Here is a 23,585-nt window from a genome sequence, read left to right on the forward strand (position 1 = left end):
CCTATAATCCATAATTGATTACACTAACAAACAAGTATTATATTTTATACTCCTGAAACTACACAACAGAAATGCATGAAACTTTTTGGATAATAAGGACATGCTATGTAGATGGGCATAGCAATAGGAAATTATGATTCAATTCTTTTTTAGGAGTTATGCCCCTTTGAACTTATTTTCCTTGATATACTACAGTCTGTCAGTCCTGTTCTTGTCATAGCAACTTCTCTGATACCACTCAACAGAATGTCATGAAACTTTGTAGATAATAAGAATAATAATAACAACTTTGTAGATAGTGTTTCCTATTTGTTTTTGTAGATTTGACCGTTGGTTCAACTGTTTGAATTATTTTACACTAGTCATTTTTAGGGCCTTTTATAGGTTGCTGTTCAGTGTGAGCCAATACTCCTTGTTGAAGACTGTGCTAAGACCTATAATGATTTACTTTTACAAATTGTGACTTGGATGGAGAGTTGTCTCAATTTGCACTCATATCACATCTGCCAATATCTTCATACCATTTAGACATGCATATCGTTTTCTATGTTGTGTTTTTGTGTAGTAATTTGTTTGTCTTCTGGTTGTTTCTATTTTTCCCATGGCATTGTCATTTAATGTTTTCAACTTATGAATTTGAATGTTCTTTTGTTATCTTTCGCCTCTCTTGCTACCACTTTATTATAACACTGGTGGATGATTGTCATATTGGCAATAATACCAAATTGCTCAATTTATATATATATATATATACATGTAATTAGCATTAATGTGATTCTTCATGTACCATTCAAACTGATGTTTATGATCTGAACTATTGTAGTTTTGATCACTTTCTTTCAAATTTATGTTGCATATCCTCATTGTGTGCAGTAATAATTTGAGAAGGCACACTCTTTAAAAATATGTTTTATTAGTTGATTTTGAATATAGTAAGACAAGACTGGTAAATATTTTAGGTAGAATATAGTTTAATCCACACAGTGTCATTAGTAGTGTTGTTTCCGATGATCGGAATAAATCGGAAATCAGCTGGTTGGGTCTGGTGATGTCGATAATCGGTTTGGATTTTGTTTAATCGATTGTCATTATAGTTTCTGGACTTTTAGCTTATCAACTTCTGGTTTGTTTGCGGTTTGCATTTAAGGTGGCACGGTAGTATTTTCTGGACCATAAGGGATAATGATAGCCTTTTTAGAATTTTCACCACTTTCTAACACTGCAAAAAATTCTACATTCACAGTTAACTGAAGTGCTTTCATTTTACTATTCAGAAATGAATTTGAATATGTATCATGACCGTTTACTTTTTTGCTATTTTTGCTATTTTTAAAAACCTAAGGCCATTAGTACTTTTAGGTCTTTTATGGTGAAGCGAATACAAAATTAAAAAAAATTCTCAAAAAATCATTTTCATCTGTATGTAAAATTATTTCATATTTTTCTACACCTGATTCATCCCCCAATTTGGGAATTTGACGCTTATCCTGCTTCATGGTTTTCAATTTCTTCACTGCTCTGCCATCAGCTGCCTGAATGCGCTTCTCATCGTCTGAGTCACAAGCCACGCCATCAGACAAATACTCATCCACAGTTTTCCACCCACCTTCAGATTTATCAGCTATACGAATCAGCTTACCAGTATTCCTTTTGTTCAAAGATTGATCAGATTCTTTCAACACTCTAACGGCCTTCTCATATCTGCAGTGCTCTATACAGTCTACAGCAATATCAATATTGTTTAACAAATCAGAATTTAAGTCAAACTGCACTTTGTTACCCTTGAACTTGAAGGAACTCTCAGATTTCTGAACCTTTCGTGCAAGATCATGTGTGGTTTCTGCAAAATTTCTCTCGATTCCTAGCAACTTTTTGGTAAAATAAGTTTTCATCAGCGACAACAAATCAGCATTTGTAATTTCACCAGAAGCAGCTTGACCTGGCATCTCTACATCTTCCATATCAGGAAGTTTATCAGACTCGATATCAGACATAATGAAATTAAACTTCAATACAAAGGAAACGTACGATAATGGTCACTGCCCAAACCTCGATAGTTAAATCTCGTGCAAACTTTCATTATTTACTGACCGCCAAAACCGGTTTACAGCTATTGTGAAAACACAATAGAATAAATTTCATACTTCAAAAATCATACGCAAACCGCACATAAATATACATTATAATGGGATAATTATAACTAGCAAAATGAAATAATGGTATTGTATCTTTTTTTATTGAATTGATTAAAAACACTGAATTACAATTACTAAATTTACAACTGTAGTTTTGTACATTTTCAAGTTTTGTTATCACCATATTCATATTCTTCAATCATAGTTAAATTTTCCTTTCTCTTCACTCTTCACATCTATGGTAAATATATAGAGAATAATACATGGCAAAATCTGTATCATATATGTCATATCAACAGAAGAGTATTATATTATATGAACTTTTTTCTGATCCATAGCACTGGGTTACCTTCAGTTCTACTTTTGTCTTGTTTCAAAGGCCTTAAAAGAACTGCTCATCCGAAGCACCTGGGTTACCTAACAATTTGCGTGCTGTTGTTTTAAAAATATTTTGTTTATTATTGTATTTATTTAATTGTGTGTTTTGTATTTTTTATAGTTGCATTTAGTGTGCCAAAAAATATGAAAACTTGACGTTCGTGACGTCACATACAATATGAAAACTTGACATTCGTGACGTCACATACCAAACAATGACGTCATTCAAAAAATTTACCTATTTTGAGGAAAATTTTTCTTAAGCCAAAAAAAAATAAAACTGACTTAATGTAAAAAAAATAAAAAAATTAAATAGTAGGGGTGTGATAAAGGGTATGCGATAAAGGGTAGGGGTGTGATAAAGGGTATGCGATAAAGGGTATGGTGTGATAAAGGGTATGCGATAAAGGGTAGGGGTGTGATAAAGGGTATGCGATAAAGGGTGCGCATCAAAGTTGCGCGATATGGATTAAACAGCAGGCTATTTATCAAATATGCAAAACTACTGTATTTACTACTAAACATATGATAAATATTAGTTATCTTAATCTATCACTCTATAATTCAGTGATACATGTTATGAGGCAAAGAACTTTGAAGTATTTTACATTAGTTGATTTTAAAGATAGTAAGACATGACTGGAAAATATTATAGGAAGAATATAGTTTAATCCACACAGTGTCATTAGTCTTTAATTCTAAAGCCACAACAGCAGTTCCTGGTGTCCAGTGACTGGTAGTATAGCCTGTCACATATTGCCAGTGTATGCTGTTAGAATTTTTCATAATATCTATTCTAGCATCGGAATAATCTGTCAATACTGTTGTTACAATATGATAATATCCAGGAACTTGACAGGTAAATTTGCCTGTAAATTTAAAGGATGACAGGTTGGATACACCAACAGATGTTTTAATGTCATGAAACTTGAGTGGCCCTGCAGGTATAGTAGGATGACCAATAATACAACCAGTGACCACAACTGAAATGAAAAGAAATCAATACATGTACTTCGATAGACATTCTTTTATTTTAAAATGTTCATTTTAGTTCAATTAAATATTTTACAAATATGTAAGTCAGGATGTTATCTGAGTGATTGGCCAAGACAATGACATCACAGTTCGTAAATTTTAACTGATATCAGTACCAAGACTTGTTTATGACATCACATGAAAAAAGGAGAAGGTACAATTGGGACAAAATTCATAATCATACAAATATTTCTTAAGTTCTTAATATAGATCAAAAGTAGTAAAGTGAAAACTTTAAGCAGTAAACTTTTGAGATATTTTATTGTGGAAAACTTAAAATGGGACCAGCATTTCTTTTTATTTAATTATTTATAGTATGAAAAGAGGAATTGACAACTTAGCAAGGATTAGAAATAGATTAATGTTTCTTAGTATTTCAAACATTTGAATTGCACTTTACCTTTCTGTAATTGTTTTTCCAGATTTTGCTGAAAAAGTAAGAAAGATGAGTTGTGGTATCTTCCCATCTGTTCAATTTCTTTCATGGTATGGTTGAATAGTTTTTCATTTTCATTCCTGGACTCGGATGTCAAATTGCGTAAAATTTGAAAATCTTGGTTCTGTTTCTGTTGAAGCATTGCTACAGTTAGGTTCTGATTCTTTTGAATGGTTTGAAATTGATTACTCATTTTATATTCCAGTTCATGTCTTGATGATGTGGTCAGATTATATAAAGCTAGAAAGTCCTGATTCCTTGCTTGTTCATGACTGGTTAATAAATTTATCTGTGAATCAAATGTTTGCGCTTGTCCTTGTAGAGTTTGAAGAGATTGTAACTGATTGATATTTTGAAGTTGCTCCAGTTTGTGGATTTTCCCAGCAAGAGCAAGGGTTTTGTTCACTGCAGAATTATACATTTTCTCTTTGACCATCAGTTCAGCTTGAACTGCATTATACTTCATTTCAAGATTATGGTACTTTTGCTTTAAGGCATCGATTGTTTTCTTAGTTTCATTTAATTCATTGTGTGAAGGTTGTGCAGCTAGAATTTTTTCAATAATGTCAAACTTTTGTTGCAGTTGATTGGTTAATAAGTTCAGAGTTTTTTTCCTGCTGATCACGGTATGTTTCCTGGTCATGGCGGATTTTACTTTTGTCTTCATTATATTCTGCTGTGGTTAGGTATGAAGGTTTTCCTGTTAAAGAAGAGGTATTCTTGCCTCCCAGAAGGAATCCATTTGAAATCCCAATAACAAGCATAGAAATGAAAATAACAATCATTATGTAGAAAACTAGTCAGTGTTCACTGACAACTCACAGATTTTATAACAAAACTAATCTGTGTACAGCTTGTTATCCAAAATGTCAATGCCCTTGTCAATCTTATTGTGTACACCTATCTGTTTAAATTTATAATAAAAGTTTAAATATAAAATATTGTTTTAGTTCAGAATGACTAAAGCTTATCTCACACTTTTAAAGGTAATTTTATTTCTTAATCTTAATTCTTAAAAATGATCAACTCTGACTCTAGAAATATAAATGAACATGTACATTGATTTTTTTTAGCTTTCCCAGCCTTAATGGCAATGTGTGCCTTTGCAACCATTTTTGTCTTTCCACTATCATAAACTGTTGTTTTAATCTTCATCTCTGAAAGTAGCTGGGCAAATATCACCGAACTTTACATAATAATGAAACCACAATACTTTTACTTTAATCTTATGAGATCATGTATCATCTTTCAATTTGCATTAAGTTCTGAACCAAATATGAACCAGGACCAATTTGGTAGTGTTACATCTAATAAAGTCTTTCTAAATTATTTGTGCAAAGACTTTTACTCAAGCTGATGTTAGGGGCTTTCTTAAACTTGCAGTGAGGTGAGAGGTTTTTTTTTTGTGATTCATGTACTAATTGTGTGTTATGCCTTATGGATGGATAACTCATATCCTTTGTTTCTCTTTCTTCTTACTAAACATCTTTATTTATTTATACACATTGGTGGACTTCGGCTGTTTTCTGCTCTTTTGTCGGGTTGTTGTCTCTTTAACACATTCCCCATTTCCATTCTCAATTTTACAAGTAAACAAATATTTCAAAAAGGGGAAACAACTATATAGAAGACATAAAAAAAAAGGTAGATGTTGCTGAAAGATTTAATTAAGTTGACATTCTAATGTATATTTACGCTTGTGGTAAAATCTTTGGTGAAATTAAAAAAAATATAAAAAGCTCTTAAAACTGTTTTGTAGTTTTGAACTGCTTCTGTGATAACTCTACTGTTAAGTTTGGTGAACCATACAAAAAAGCGTGTTATATATAAAATAGCAGGAAATTTACTAATGTCATGGAAAATCTATATTTACATTGTATTATTAAGAGGGGACAGATATAAAAGTGGTGGAACTGTCCTCCACTGCATCACTTCAATTACATATGTATACACTGACCAGTAGATTGATCCTTTTGTAAATACTATGTACACATAGTGTATAAATGCATGATTTTTACATCAATTAAATTTTTCATTTGTGTATTTATTTTAAGCAAATGATAAGATTAACAATTGTAATTAACTAAAATGAAGATGTTGATCCTATTTTTATTTCTTTTAAATTGCAGTTGTGAACGTTTCCAATCAAATTTATTTTCTATCATCATATTCATATTCTTTGACTATTTTTTTTATAATTGTTATCTTCACTAGTATTTGACATATAAAGTTGCATATCCTGATTAAGTTCAATATCCATTAGTTGATTTTAAAGATAGTAAGACATGACTGGTAAATATCATAGGTAGATTCTGGTTTAATCCACACAGTGTCATAAGTCTTTAGTTCTAGAGCCACAGCAGCACTTCCTGGTTTCCAGTAACCATCATGATGGCCTGTCACATATTGCCAGTGTATGGAATTAGAATTTTTCATTATTTCTATTCTTGCATTGTTATGAGTAGACATAATTGTTGTTACAATATGATAATGTCCAGGAACTAGGCAGGTAAATTTTCCTGTAGATTGGAAAGATGACAGGTTGGGTACACCTACAGATGTTTTAAGGTCTTGGAACTTGAGTGGTCCAGCAGGTACATTACCTCCCCCATACGTAGTACAACCAGAGACCACAACTGAAATGAAAAGAATTCAGTACATGTACTTCCATCGACAATCGGAATCATTGCATGTACTTCCATAGACATGCCTTTAGTTTATTTTTGAAAGCTCATTGTAATTTGAAATTTTGCAAATATTTGCAAAGTTAAGAGTGCATTTTAATTTCAGTGTTAAAGGACAAGCTATGATAAGTAGATATAGGAAGATGTGGTATGAGTGCCAATGAGACAACTCTCCATCCAAATAACAATTTATAAAAGTAAACCATTATAGGTCAATGTACAGCCTTCAACATGGAGCCTTGGCTCACACTGAACAACAAGCTATAAAAGGCCCCAAAATTACTAGTGTAAAACCATTCAAACGGGAAAACCAACGGTCTAATCTATATAAAAAAGGCCCGTTTTTGGCCCCCCCTATTTCACATTTTCTAAATTTTGTTTTGGAAAGCTACTTATCACGTTAAAATAGGTTTGAAGTTTATTTGGATGAACTTCAAAACCATTAATTTCAGAAAATGGGTGAGGCATCAAAAACATTAAAAGAAGGAAAAATAACGATTTTTGGCCATTGTTTTCTTGAAATTTAATAGCATGTCTAAGTGACCCAGAAAAAATTATGGCGATTAAGACAGTTTTCATAATTACAATATTTGAATAATAACAAAGTTAACCCCCCTCACCTCACCCAGTTGCAAAAAATAGAGGTTTTTATACGCCCGTCAAAATTTTGACGGGACGTATTATGGTATACAAATGTCCGATGTCCGTCTGTCCGGCGTAAACATGTCGCACCGTAACTTGAGAACGACTTATCCAAATTTCATGAAACTTAATATCATGTTTCTTATGATGGTCAAATGATCTGTATACTTTTTGGTGAAAATAAGATATAAACTTTTTGAGTTACGGCACTTTATAACTAAAACAGGGGTGTGTTTTTTTCACATGTCACACTGTATCTCAAAAATGATTCTTGATTATGACTTAAAACTTTAAACACTTCTTAGTTATATTAATCTCAATATCTGTATACTTTTTGGTGATGATTCAAAATTTCATTTTTGAGTTGAGTATTTTGTAAAAAAGGGGGGGGGGGGGGTTTACATGTCGCGCCATATCTCAATTTTTTTTTATGGTTATTGCTTAAAACTTTACACATGTCTTTGTTATATTAATCTCAATATCTGTATACTTTTTGGTGATGATTCAAAATTTCATTTTTGAGTTATTAGTATTTTGTAAAAAAAGGGGGAGGTTTTTTTTTACATGTTGTGCCGTATCTCAAAAACAATTTATGATTATTGCTTAAAACTTTACACACTTCTTTGTTCTATTAATCTAAAGATCTGTATACTTTTTGGTGATTATTCAAAATTTTATTTTTGAGTTATTGAGTATTTTGTAAAACAGGGGAGGGTTTTTTACATGTCGCGCCATATCTCAAAAAAAAATTAATGGTTATTGCTTAAAACTTTACACATGTCTTTGTTATATTAATCTCAATATCTGTATACTTTTTGGTGATGATTCAAAATTTCATTTTTGAGTTATTAGTATTTTGTAAAAAAAGGGGGAGGGTTTTTTTTACATGTTGTGCCGTATCTCAAAAATAAGTTATGATTAGTGCTTAAAACTTTACACACTTCTTTGATATATTAATCTAAAGATCTGTATACTTTTTGGTTTTGATTCAAAATTTTATTTTGGTAATATTTAGTTTTTGTAAAAAAAAAAACAGGGTGGGGGGTTTCACATGTCCCGCCGTGTCTCTAAAACAATATATGGTTATTGCTTAAAACTTTCTCATAAACTATTTATGATTATTGCATAAGACTTCCACATAAGACGTCGGGCGTATCATGCGCTCATGGCGCAGCTGTTTATTAAGTTCATCCAAACAAACTTCACACATCAGGGAATGTTTTAACATAATAAGTAGCTTTCCAAAGCAGAATTTGAAAAATAAGAAAATAGGGGGTCAAAACAGGCCTTATCATACCTTGTCCTTTAACAAATATTTGCAAAGTCAGGAATGATATCTGAGTAATTAACCTAGACAATGTCGTCACAATAGGGGATTCTGAACTGATATCTATATCAAGACTTGCTTATGACATCATATGAAATAAGGAGAGGTTACAATTGGGACAAAATTGTCTCTAAAACAAAAAATGTATCACTGTTTCTGATTTTTAGAATCAAATGAAAAGATACTGATTTCATTGGTAAAACAGCTGTGGAATAAAAGTACATTCAGTAAGATGCCAAAATTACACAAAATCTTTTACAGTTTGACTTGAACCTGCTATAAAAAAAAAAAAAAAGTGTATCACAAAAGATATTTTCACAGTTTTACTGTTTTCTATTAGTTTAATTCACTGGGGGAAAAAATATTATTGCCGATGATTGTTTTTATGTTAATTTAGCCAAAATGATCATTTTTGCTCACAGTCATCAAGGCTTGACTAAAATTCACTTTTTTGAAGAGTTTAAACTTTTCTGTTAATGCATAACAATTTGAAAAGAAATTGTAATATACAATTATTTTTTTGGAGAATTTACAGGACCAACAGGCCTACCTTATCTTTTTGAAACTGATATTCATATACCGGTAGTGGCCAGATTAAGACTTGTATTACCAATGTTATTTCAACTGATCGGGCGGAGCTTACGTTTTACTTTGCATATGGACACTCACTCACAGTCTATTTGAAGATGTTTGATTAGGATTAGGATTAGGATTAAGATTAGGATGATTGCCCTTATAAATATTAATGATTTCTAATCACCTATCAGTGTTTTCAAAGGAATTACTAAAGAATGACTGGACGTTTCATTGATGAGTTTATCCTAAAACACCTATCTATAGATGGAGTGGTTTATTATGAGCGAACCAGTTAAACTCCGCCCAGTCAAGTGAAATAAATTGAGTAATACATGTCTATTATCACAAAAACTAAAATTAAATCTCTCCTGATGAATATCTAATTTAGCAGAGAAATGTCATATCTCACTTGCCTAGCTAAATATATATATTCACTTCTCAAAATATCTATAGTCTACATCTTATAATTTATATGTCATCTGGGACTACAAACTAACGGGACTGGAAACCGTTACACCAATCAGTGTAATAATATCTACATCACAGTCGTTAGAACAGGACTTTACCTGCACTATTTATCGATACGCTATATTGTTTTAACAGTGACAGCATGCCTTGATATTATAATTTCGGTAATTTGTTATTTTATTTTATAGTTATTAGAAATGATAATCCAATATAAAAACATGATAACTATAATGATAAAAGTTATCTTGATCTTTGACAGTTGTTATTTATCACCAAATCCCGCCTTAACCCTTTCCTCCATAATGACGCCTTTTGACACCCGTTTCCTCCATAATGACGCCTTTTGACACCCCTTTATTCCATAATGACACCTTTTGACGCCTGTGTAGTACCTCAGTTGAAATGCTTTGACTTGAAAATGTCTGCATCAGACTTAAAAAAATTTGTATCCAATATGAAAAGGAGATTCATGAGAATATCTGATTTGAATTTCATTGATGAAATATTTCTTTTTCACAATGAATTAACACTTTAAACCAGATGATATTTTTTTACTGAAAAAAATCCTATGCGAATCAAGTATATTTAAAAAAAAAATCCATGGAGGAAAGGGTTAACCAAGTGCTCCGCAGGGCGAGCTTTATACGACCCCAGTGGTTGAACCCTGAACAGTTGGGGCAAATTTGGTCACAATATTCAAGCTTGGTTCTGTCTAAATTTGGATTGTGATCAAATTTTTGACATAATATACAAATCTATTGCACAATACATACAATACTGTGCAATTAGAGATTTCTTGAAATTTTTCAAAATTCAAAACTTGAAAAATTTTGAAAAAAAAGGAAGCCCTTCAAAAAATGGTAAACAAAAAATCCCCCCCACCCATCTTTTTGAAACACCCTTGGAGCAATAACCCTTAAACTCAATCCAATGCTTTTCTTTGTAGTATTGAACCTTGTAGTACAAACTCAGAGAGATCCATACACTTAAACACAAGTTATTGTCATGATTGTTTGGAAACTAGAAACATGCTTCTTTTTGGCCCTTTTTTGGCCCCTTATTCCTACATATTTTGGGCAATTAACCCAAAATTTAATCCCAGCATCTCCTTTGTTATATGGTACATTGTGGTACAATTTCAGAAAGATCAATACAATTACACACAAGTTATTGTCTTGAAACTAGAAAAATGCTTGTTTTGACCCCTTTTTGGCCCTTAATTCCTAAACTTTGGCCTCTTAACCCCTAAAATGAATCCAAACCTTCTACTTGTGGTTTTAAACATTGCGGTATAATTTCAGAGCAATTGAAATACTTCTACACAAGTTATTATCCTGAAACCAGAAAAATGCTTGTTTTGGGCCCCTTTTGGGCACCTAATTCCTAATTGGTTGGGACCTTCGTCCCCAAAATCAATCCCAACCTTCCTTTTGTGGTATTGAACCTTCTGAAAAAATTTCATGAAGATCTATTCACTTTAACTAAAGTTATTATCCGGAAACCAATGTGTCTTCGGACGACGACATCATACCATTATACGATCCCGTAAATTTTTGAATCCGGGTCCGTTCACGCCCATTCACGTTCGCACCCACTCACGTTCGCCCCCTTTCACTTTCGCACCCTACATGTTCGCACCCAAAGTCCGTTTGCACCCTACATGTTCGCGCCTAATTTTAATTGGTTTTGTGTTGAATAACTTTGTAATCAAGTTTTGGCAAGTGTATTCTTATAAGTATAATTGTTGCCATTGTCTCAAAATAAAGTGAGCCAGCATTATTTTTTTGTGTTGAATAAATCTTAATAATCTTATGGATAGTGTATTGTTAAAAAAAAAATAATCCTTTCTAAATAAAGTTGGATTCTGTCAACGTTTTATTTTGTGTTGAATAACTCGTAATCATGTTTTGGTTAGTGTATTGCTATAACTTTGTTTCATATTGACTTGTTTCAAAATGAAGTGAGATTCTGATTACGTTTTTTTTTTTGGGTGTTGAATAAATTTTATCATGTTTTGGTTATAATAGTGTATTGCTATATTTTATTGTTTCAATGTTTCAGATCAAAGGGACAAAGCTGTTAAAAACAATTATCTTTTGTGTTTTTCATTTAAAATTTTCAATGTTTTACTAATACCAAGCTATAAATACATTCAGTATTTACACCAAAGCAATTTAAAACAACAATCATGATTTTCCAATTATTCAATTGGAATTTGAATTAAAATTGGGCGCGAACGTGTAAGAGTGCGAACGGACCTTGGGTGCGAACGTGAGAGGGGGGAACGTGAAGGGTGCAAAAGTGTATTGGGCGCGAACAGACCTGATACCTAAATTTTTGGGGTCGTATAAAAATGTCATATGAAGATTGAAATTTTCAGGATGAAAATGGCTTGTGGACGATGTGGAAAAAAGTATATGATTCATTAAATTTCTTATAACTTTTGTAAAATCATACTTATAGGTTATAGTTTGGTTTTGTCTATTTTTATTTTCACTTTTAAAAGTAAAAAGTGGGAAAAAATCTCTTTTTCGTTACAACCGGAACCCACATGCAAGGCTCAAATAATTTTTAGTGTTCCTATACAATTGCTTACCCCTTTTTATGTGTGTAATATTGTATTATATTGTATAATCAGGGTTAATTTTGCCTAGTTATAGTCTTCAGGTAGCATTAAGCATATGAATTTGTGAAAAAATGTACACTAGGTTCCATTATTAGAACTACAAAAGTAGTCCTGACCATGCACGGCCATATTGAAATTTTGGTTTAAACACAAAGTTTACAAAAGTTCAAAACAATGTGGTTATATTTTCATGAGACCAGGGTAACTTTTGTTATATGAATTACTAGTAATTAGGAATTAAAATTGTCAACATTGTTTTTTATTGCACATTTATTGTTTTCATCAGGATTATTTATGATCTGTTAACCTTTGACACGTTGTTTTCTTATAGTGGCCGGCATTTTGACTATATCTGGTTTATTTTCAACACTAATATATTGACTACTAATTAATATTTTTTCGTAAACAATATCTGTTTTGCATTTAAACTAATTGATTCAATAATTATTCTTTATTTCAAATCCACCAATTTTAACTGTTTTTCTATATATGCTGACTTGTATGGCACACAGCTGTGTAATTTATTCCCTATTTATTAATATAGATAAATCATTTATTAATATTAAATATTATTAATAAATTGAATATTTAATATTAATAAATATTTTTTATTATTAAAAAATAGTCATTTTTGGAAAGTTTGCTATAGCTTGCTATAGCTACTTTCCATAGTCATCGGCCTCATCTTCCAGTGAGACAGACTATCACAATGTTCTGCTCCAAGATAATGTAGTACTAGTGTTTGAATTCTGATTCTTGGATATTTTGAGTTGCTACTCCTTTGAAAAGATTACAGCTTGAATAAAAAAGGAATGAAATTGAATGTTCACCGACAATTCAGAGGAATTTAACTTCATTTTACAAATAAGTATCACAAACACTACTTTGCGGATCGGCCATTGGCTGAAGAGAAAATCAAAAGAAATCTACGCGAGACAGCGTTTCATTCATGAATATTTCATGAATGAACATTTTCCCGCACTATTTTTTACTGTGTACGATATTTACAAATGTTTATTACTGAATAAGTAAAAGCCCGAGAATATCGAAAGAGTCTGGTATGCAGAACAAGTTGATATTTGACCAATTTGTCAGATAATTGACAAGTGATAATGGTTTGATTTTTTTTAACAATACACAGGTGATAGAATATAAAATAATCGATAATTATATGGCTTATGTCTCACGCCAAGAACATGTAAAGGTAAATACTGGCTTTAATCAGAGACATATAATACATATTGTATTATATGTCTCTGCTTTAATAGAAAAGTGTATTGTTTTTGTCAAAACTGACATCGATCTGAAAGTTTTGATGCCAAACATCAGGAACATATTTATTATTATGTTAGATATACTGTTCCCAGCAAACATCATTTGAAAACTTCTGTTATTTAAATACTAAATGGTTCACATTCCACTGTGGATATTAGGACCTTCACTTGTTCAGCATGCTCAAGTGTATCAAACTGACAACAGACAACAGAAAAACGTTTTAATGACAATTAGTACCATAGCATCCATATAATTTAAAGGCAACCGAGTCATCATCTACTTCTTAGAATATTATAGTTCAGTGTATCAAGACCGAGATCAAGCTAAAGACAATTGCTGTAAAAAATGATTTAATAACATTTGTCCATGTACTAGCAAAATGACTTTCTGTAAGTGCTTAACAATGCAGTGGCGGATCCAGAACTTTTTATCCTCACACTTTATTCCTGGGGCAGTTTGATTCTTTAAGATTGACCTACATGTATAATTTACTATGTGTCGTCCTAAGACTGATGCAATGATTACTAGTATATCAAATAAATGGCTTAAAACAAAAATTTCAAATAACATTGCCTCAATGGTAATTACACAGCAGCAACTAACATGTGTTGTAGGGTTATAAGCACCTCAGATCAACATTGTATGAATCTAGTGTATATAATTTTTTTATTCCTGAGGTCATACTACTATTGTTATTCTCCCAACATATTGAGTTTTATCCTTGTTTTTTTTCTGTAAGTATGTACGTCCCTTACATGTACGTACATCCATACATCCCAAAATTGATTTCTGTTCTCTTACTTTAGTTTGCCTGAACCAAATTTTATGAAACTTATACGCAATGCTTATAACCACAAAACACAATTCAAGCTTGAATTTTGTTGGCGTCACTTTTACCATTCTAGATGTAAAGGGGTGAAATTTTCAGTATACCCTATCAAGTATATATGTATATATTATTACATTGATACAAGTGGATTATCGGATTTATCCATTCGAGATAGTTAAATTATGAATTTTAAAGTCTGAGAAGAGAGACAACTGTGCATCCTATAATCGGCATGACTTATCAGATGACAATCCTCTATAATACTAAAATAACTAGGTCCAATTTGTCAGCCATCATGGGATAATGAAAAATGACATATAAAAAATATGAAGGAATTTAATTTTATAGATATCCAATATAGGACAATTGTGTTGATTAAAAATTACACCACTCCAGACACTTTTGTTTTCCACATAATTTATCTGTAATACTAAAATAACGAGGTCCAATTTGTCAGCCGTCATCGGGTAAAAACGACAAATCAAAGAATTCAACTTTATATATAGTTAATATAGGACAATGGTATTGATTAAAAATTACACCACTCCAGACCCTTTTGTTTTCCCAATAATTAATATTGCCAATATTTAACGAGTTCCGGGTCGAATCCGATACTGATACCAATAGTATATTTACATGTTACCTATACCCTATATGTACGTTTCGCATCTGACAGGCGCACCACCAAACAGTGTATTTAGGATTTGCTTCATACAAGGGTCATAATCAGTCAGGGACCAGCGATTTCACGGGTGTCTTCTAGTATTGCCAATAATAACCAAGTTCCGGGTCGAACCCGATACCGATACTAATAGTATATTCACCTGTTACCTATTACATTATCTGTACGTTTCTCATCAAACGGTGTATTTTGGATTTTCTTATATACACTAAATTTAACTTTAGTATAAGTAAACAGAAATCTATGAAATTTTAACATAAGATCTATGACCACAAAAGGAAGGTTGGGTTTGATTTTGGGAGTTTTAGTCCCAACAGTTGAGGAATTAGGGGCAAAAAACAGGTCCCAAATAAGCATTTTTCTTGGTTTTTGCACAATAACTTTAGTATTAGTTTATAGAAATCTAAGAAATTTTAACACAAGGTTTATGACCACAAAAGAAAGGTTTGGATTGATTTTGGGAGTTTGGGTCCCAACGAATTAGAGGCCAAAAGGGTCCAAAATTAAACTGTTTGATTTCATCAAAAAATGAATTATTGGGGTTCTTTGATATGCCAAATCTAACTATGTATTCAGATTCTTAATTTTTGGTCCTGTTGGTCTACAGTAAGGTCCAAAGGGTCCAAAATTAATCTTAGCTTGATTTTAACAAAAATTGAATTCTTGGGGTTCTTTGATATGCTGAATCTAAACATGTACTTAGATTTTTGATTATGGGCCCAGTTTTCAAGTTGGTCCAAATCGGGTCCAACATTATTATATTAAGTATTGTGCAATAGCAAGAAATTTTCAATTGCACAGTATTGCGCAATAGCAAGAAATCTTCAATTGCACAGTATTGTGCAATAGCAAGAAATTTTCAATTGCACAGTATTGCACAATAGCAAGAAATCTTCAATTGCACAGTATTGTGCAATAGCAAGAAATCTTCAATTGCACAATAGCAAGAAATATCTAATTGCACAATATTGCGCAATAGCAAGAAATTTTCCATTGCACAGTTTTTATGAAATATTCTTTGAAAATTGGAGTTATCTTTCTTTGTCCAGAATAGTAGTTGAATCAACTTAAATCATTGTTTTATACAATATACAATGTATATTCACTTTTACTACCAACTAATGAATTTAAACAATCTTTACCATTCATTGATTACAAGCACTTTTTAGCTCACCTGGCCCGAAAGGGCCATGTGAGCTTTTCCCATCACTTTGCGTCCGTCGTCGTAACTTTTACAAAAATCTTCTCCTCTGAAACTACTGGTCCAAATTAAACCAAACTTGGCCACAATCATCATTGGGGTATCTAGTTTTAAAAATGTGTCCAGTGACCCGGCCAACCAACCAAGATGGCCGCCGTGGCTAAAAATAGAACATAGGGGTAAAATGTAAATTTTGGCTTATAACTCTAAAACCAAAACATTTAGAGAAAATCTGACAAGGGGGGAAAATAATCTATTAGGTCAAGATCTATCTGCCCTGAAATTTTCAGACAAATCGGACAACCTGTTGTTGGGTTGCTGCCCCTGAATTAGTAATTTTAAGGAAATTTTGCGGTTTTTGCTTATTATCTTGAATATTATTATAGATAGAGATAAACTGTAAACAGCAATAATGTTCAACAAAGTAAGATCTACAAATAAGTCAACATGACCAAAATTGTCAGTTTACCCCTTAAGGAGTTATTGCCCTTTATAGTAATTTTTTAACAATTTTCATAAATTTTTGTAAATTTTTGTAAATTTTTAGAATATATTTTCCACTGTAATTACTGGGCCAAGTTCATTATAGATAGAGATAATTGTAGCAAGAAGAATGTCCAGTAAAGTAAGATCTACAAACACATCATGATTAAACAATTTTGTCATGAATTTATCTGTGTCCATTGTTAGCTCACCTGGCCCGAAGGGCCAAGTGAGCTTTTCTCACCACTTGGCGTCCGGCGTCGTCCGTCGTCGTCGGCGTTAACAATTTACATTTTGAACTTCTTCTAGAGAACCACTGAATGGAATGGAACCAAACATGGCATGAATGTTCCTTATGAGGTGCTGACCAAGTGTTGTTACTTTGTAGCCGATCCATCATCCAAGATGGCCGCCAGCGGGGGACTTAGTTTAACATAGGACGCTATGGGAAATGCATACAAATGACTTCTTTTAGAGAACCACTGAATGGAATGAAACCAAACATGGCATGAATGTTCCTTATGAGGTGCTGACCAAGTGTTGTTACTTTGTTGCCGATCCATCATCAAAGATGGCCGCCAGCGGGGGACTTAGTTTAACATAGGACCCTATGGGAAATGCATACAAATGACTTCTTTTAGAGAACCACTGAATGGAATAAAACCAAACATAGTATGAATGTTCCTTATGAGGTGCTGACCAAGTGTTGTTACTTTGTAGCCGATCCATCATTCAAGATGGCCGCCAGCGTGGGACTTAGTTTAACATAGGACCCTATGGGAAATGCATACAAATGACTTCTTCTAGAGAACCACTAAATGGAATGAAACCAAACATTGCATGAATGTTCCTTATGGAGTGCTGACCAATTGTTGTTACTTTGTAGCCGATCCATTATCCAAGATGGCCGCCAGCGGGGAACTTAGTTTAACATAGGACCCTATTGGAAATGCATACAAATCACTTCTTCTAGTGAACCACTGAATGGAATGAAACCAAACATGGCATGAATGTTCCTTATGTGGTGCTGACCAAGTGTTGTTACTTTGTAGCCGATCCATCATCAAAGATGGCCCCCAGCAGGGGACTTAGTTTAACATTGGACCCTATGGGAAATGCATACAAATGACTTCTTTTAGAGAACCACTGAATGGAATAAAACCAAACATAGCATGAATGTTCCTTATGGGGTGCTGACCAAGTGTTGTTACTTTGTAGCCGATCCGTCATCCAAGATGGCCGTCAGCGGGGGACTTAGTTTAACATAGGACCCTATTGGAAATGCATACAAATCACTTCTTCTAGTGAACCACTGAATGGAATGAAACCAAACATGGCATGAATGTTCCTTATGTGGTGCTGACCAAGTGTTGTTACTTTGTAGCCGATCCATCATCCAAGATGGCCGCCAGCGTGGGACTTAGTTTAACATAGGACCCTATGGGAAATGCATACAAATGACTTCTTTTAGAGAACCACTGAATGGAATGAAATCAAACATGGCATGAATGTTCCTAATGTGGTGCTGACCAAGTGTTGTTACTTTGTAGCCTATCCATTATCCAAGATTGCCGCCAGCGGGGGACTTAGTTTAACATAGGACCCTATGGGAAATGCATACAAATGACTTTTTTAGAGAACCACTGAATGGAATAAAACCAAACATTGCATGAATGTTCCTTATGAGGTGCTGACCAAGTGTTGTTACTTTGTAGCCGATCCATCATCCAAGATGGCCGCCAGCAGGGGACTTAGTTTAACATAGGACCCTATGGGAAATGCATACAAATAACTTCTTTTAGAGAACCACTGAATGGAATAAAACCAAACATGGCATGAATGTTCCTTATGAGGTGCTGACCAAGTGTTGTTACTTTGTAGCCGATCCGTCATCCAAGATGGCCGCCAGTGGGGGACTTTTGAATGAAATTAAACATGTTCCTTTCCTTATAAATGAGGTTGTGTTGTCACTTTTAGCCAAATTTTATATTTTTTTATATGATTTCAAAAACCCAAGTAGAATCAGGTGAGCGATACAGGCTCTTGAGAGCCTCTAGTTTATATAATATGCACATAGAACAAGGTGAGCAACACAGGCTCTTGAGAGCCTCTAGTTTTTTAAATAAATAGGGTGGATCACTTGGCACAGATAACATGAATTCGAATTTTGCTGAGTATTTCAAATATTTGTTAAGCGTTTTACCTTTCTGTAATAGTTTATCCAGGTGTTCCTGAAACCTGTCGAAATATGAAGTGTGCTGACTTCCCATTTGTTTAATTTCATTAATGGTATGCTTAGCTAGTTCATTTACTTCTTTCATGGTACGGTTGGTCAGTTTTTCATTTTCATTCCTGGATTCGGATGTCAGATTACTTAAAACTTGAAAATCTTGGTGCTGTTTCTGTTTGAGCATTTCTGTAGACATGTTCTGATTCTTTTCAATGGTTTGAAATTTATTATTCATCTTATTCTCCAATTCATGCCTTGATGATGTGGTCAGATTATATAAAGCTAGAAAGTCTTGATTCCTTGCCTGTTCATGGCTGGTCAGTAAATTTATCCTGGAATCAAATGTTTGTACTTGTCCTTGTAGTGTTTGGAGAGTTTGTAGCTGATCAATGTTTTTGAGTTGCTCCAGTTTGCCAATTTTCTCTTCAAGAACAAGGGTTTGGTTCACTGCATAATTTGTTCTAGCATTACACTTAGTCTCAAGTTTGTGCAAGTCTTGCTGCAGATTGGCAATTTTCTGTTCTTGGCTAGTTGAAGCTTGTTGTTGTTTGGTGAAATTATCAGCTAGCTCATTGTACATTTGCTCCTTGACGATCAATTTAGCTTGGAGAGCATTGTACTTCAGTTCAAATTTTTGCTCCAAGGCATCTATTGTTTTCTTTGTTTCATTAAGTTCATTGTTGGATGTTTGTGCTGCTAAGATTTGTTCAATTATATCAAACTTTTGTTGCAGTTGATTGGTTAACAAGTCAAGTGTTTTCTCCTGCTGCTCACGGTATATTACTTGGTCATGGCGGATTTTACTTTTGTCTTCATAATATTCTGGTGTGGTTAGGTATGAAGGTTTTCCTGTTAATGAAGAGGTATTCTTGCTGTCCAGAAGGAATCCATTTGCAATCCCAATCACAAGCATAGAAATAAAAATAACAATCATTATGTAGAAAACTAGTCAGTGTTCACTGACAACTCACAGATTTTATAACAAAACTAATCTGTGTACAGCTTGTTATCTAAGAGGTCAATGCACTAGTCAATCTTAATGTGTACACCTATCTGTTTAAATTTATGATAAAGTTTAAATTTAAAATATTTTTTTAGTTCAGAATGACTAAAGCTTATCTCACACTTATAAAGGTGGCGGCGGAGTTAGCTAACTTCTTAAAAGCTTTATATTTTAGAAGGTGGAAGACCTGGATGCTTCATACTTTGTATATAGATGCCTCATGTTACGAAGTTTCTGTCAGTCACATGTCCAATGTCCTTGACCTCATTTTCATGGTTCAGTGACTACTTGAAAAAAAAGTTCAGATTTTTGGTAATGTTAAATTCTCTCTTATTATAAGTATTAGGATAACTATATTTGATATATGTGTATCTTGCAAGGTCCTCATGCCCGTCAGACAGTTTTCACTTGACCTCGACTTCATTTCATGGATCAGTGAACAAGGTTAAGTTTTGGTGGTCAAGTCCATATCTCAGATACTATAAGCAGTAGGTCTAGTGTATTTGGTGTATGGAAAGACTGTAAGGTATACATGTCCATCTGACCTTGACCTCATTTTCATGGTTCAGTGGTTATAGTTAAGTTTTTGTGTTTTGATCTGTTTTTCTTATACTATATGCAATAGGTCTACTATATAGTTTTACCCTTGTCCGAAATTCCGTCATTCTGCAACAAACCATTATACAGAGTTTTTTTCTAAACACTTTCAGATATTGGTCTGATTTTTGGTTTGTGAGTTAACCATGATGAGTTACAGATCAAGTTTAAGTTTCGTTCCGCTCTGCTAATTTTTGCTGAAATTCCTGGCTTAGGACTTTGATAAATTGTTGAAAATCACAGTTATATGAAGTTTTTTTTCTAAACGCCTTCAGATATTGGGCTGATTTTTGGTTTGTGAGTTAACCATGATGAGTTATAGATCAAGTTTAAGTTTTGTTCCTCTCCATTAATTTTTGCCAAAATTAAGGGTTTACAACTTTGAAAATCAGTTATACAGACTATTTTTCTAAACGCTTTCAGATATTGGGCTGATTTTTGGTATGTGAGGTAATCATGATGAGATACAGGTCAAGTTTAAGTTTTGTTCTGCTTCGCTAATTTTTGCAGAAATTACTGGCTTTGTACTTCGATAAATTGTTGAAAATAACAGTTATACAGACTTTTTACTAAACGCTTTCAGATATTTGGCTGAATTTTGGTATGTGAGTTACTCATGATGAGTTACAGATCAAGTTTAAGTTTTGTTCCCAACTTTGAAAATTGTCGAAAATCACAGTTTCACAGACTTTTTATACGACCGCAAAATTTGAAAAATTTTTCGTCGTATATTGCTATCACGTTGGCGTCGGCGTCGTCGTCGTCGTCGTCGTCGTCGGCGTCGTCGTCGTCGTCGTCGTCCGGCGTCCGAATACTTTTAGTTTTCGCACTCTAACTTTAGTAAAAGTGAATGGAAATCTATGAAATTTTAACACAAGGTTTATGACCACAAAAGGAAGGTTGGTATTGATTTTGGGAGTTTTGGTCCCAACATTTTAGGAATTAGGGGCCAAAAAGGGCCCAAATAAGCATTTTCTTGGTTTTCGCACTATAACTTTAGTTTAAGTGAATAGAAATCTATGAAATTTTGACACAAGGTTTATGACCACAAAAGGAAGGTTGGGATTGATTTTGGGGGTTTTGGTTCCAACAGTTTAGGAATTAAGGGCCAAAAAAGGGCCCAAATAAGCATTATTCTTGGTTTTCGCACAATAACTTTAGTATAAGTAAATAAAAATCAATGAAATTTTAGCACAAGGTTTATGACCACAAAAGGAAGGTTGGGATTGATTTTTGGAGTTGAGGTCACAACAGTTTATGAATTAGGGGCCAAAAAGGGGCCCTATTAAGCATTATTTTTGGTTTTTGCACCATAACTTTAGTATAAGTAAATAGAAATCTATGAAATTTAAACACAAGGTTTATGACCATAAAAGGAAGGTTGGGTTTGATTTTGGGAGTTTTGGTCCTAACAGTTTAGGAATAAGGGGCCCAAAGGGTCCAAAATTGAACTTTGTGTGATTTCATCAAAAATTGAATAATTGGGGTTCTTTGATATGCCGAATCTAACTATGTATGTAGATTCTTAATTTTTGGTCCCGTTTTCAAATTGGTCTACATTAAGGTCCAAAGGGTCCAAAATTAAACTTAGTTTGATTTTAACAAAAAATGAATCCTTGGGGTTCTTTGATATGCTGAATTTAAAAATGTACTTAGATTTTTAATTATTGGCCTAGTTTTCAAGTTGGTCCAAATGGGGATTCAAAATTAAACTTTGTTTGATTTCTTCAAAAATTGAATAAATGGGTTCTTTGATATGCCAAATCTAACTGTGTATGTAGATTCTTAATTTTTGGTCCAGTTTTCAAATTGGTCTACATTAAGGTCCAAAGGGTCCAAAATTAAACTAAGTTTGATTTTAACAAAAATTAAATTCTTGGGCTTATTTGATATGCTTTATCTAAATATGTACTTTGATTTTTGATTATGGGCCCAGTTTTCAAGTTGGTCCAAATCAGGATTCCATATTAAGTATTGTGCAATAGCAAGAAATTTTCAATTGCACAGTATTGCACAATAGCAAGAAATATCTAATTGCACAATATTGTGCAATAGCAATTAATTTTCAATTGGAGTTATCTTTCTTTGTATAGAATAGTAGTTGATAATATATGTTGGAAATTTGCCAGACATGACTATGATGTCATTTTCTATTTTTATTTGCCAATAACTTTATGTAAATAACTTCATTGGAAATTTGCCAATATAAAATGTTGCTGATGAAGCTTTTTTTCCTTATCTTATCTAAAATGTTTTAGATAATGTATGTTGGAAATTTGCCAGACATGACTATGATGTCATTTTCTATTTTTATTTGCCAATAACTTTATGTAAATAACTTCATTGGAAATTTGCCAATATAAAATGTTGCTGATGAAGTTTTTTTTATTGTTTTATACAATAAACAATGTATATTCACTTTTACTACCAACCAATCTTTACCATTCAGTGATAACAAGCACTTTATTTTACATTTTAATATTTTATGATGTATTTAAAAGAGTAGTTATTGTTGCAAACTCCATTAGAAATTTGAATTGATATCAGTTTTGGAAAAAGGGAAACGGGGATGTGAAAAAAGGGGGGGGGGGTTAAATTTTTCTCATTTCAGATTTCATAAATAAAAAGAAAATTTCTTCAAACATTTTTTTGAGAGGATTAATATTCAACAGCATAGTGAATTGCTCAAAGGCAAAAAAAACCTTTTAAGTTCATTAGACCACATTCATTCTGTGTCAGAAACCTATGCTGTGTCAACTATTTAATTTTTGATTTAAATAAGAAGAAATCTTTAATTGATTTGTAAAATCTTGACATTTGTTTTGTGTAAAAAAACCCATGTAATGTCAAAAATTTGATCACAATCCAAATTCAGAGCTGTATCACGCTTGAATGTTTTGTCCATACTTGCCCCAACTGTTCAGGGTTCGACCTCTGTGGTCGTATAAAGCTGCGCCCTGCGGAGCACCTGGTTTCTA

At 33.0% G+C, this 23,585-nt stretch overlaps 1 protein-coding gene and 1 long non-coding RNA gene across 2 annotated transcripts in view; one reads left to right on the forward strand and one right to left on the reverse strand.

Moving 5' to 3' along the window:
* Positions 1-23,585, forward strand: part of LOC143078596 (tonsoku-like protein) — a 157,090-nt gene that overhangs the window by 94,619 nt on the left and 38,886 nt on the right. The window lies entirely within an intron of this gene.
* LOC143079622 (uncharacterized) lies at positions 6,080-20,011 on the reverse strand. Its single transcript, XR_012979448.1, has 2 exons — positions 18,981-20,011; positions 6,080-6,620 (listed from the first exon to the last, which is right to left on the reverse strand). It is a non-coding gene; the product is annotated as an uncharacterized LOC143079622 (long non-coding RNA).

The sequence above is a fragment of the Mytilus galloprovincialis genome, chromosome 6, assembly GCF_965363235.1.
Source record: "Mytilus galloprovincialis chromosome 6, xbMytGall1.hap1.1, whole genome shotgun sequence".
Lineage (NCBI taxonomy): Eukaryota > Metazoa > Mollusca > Bivalvia > Mytilida > Mytilidae > Mytilus > Mytilus galloprovincialis.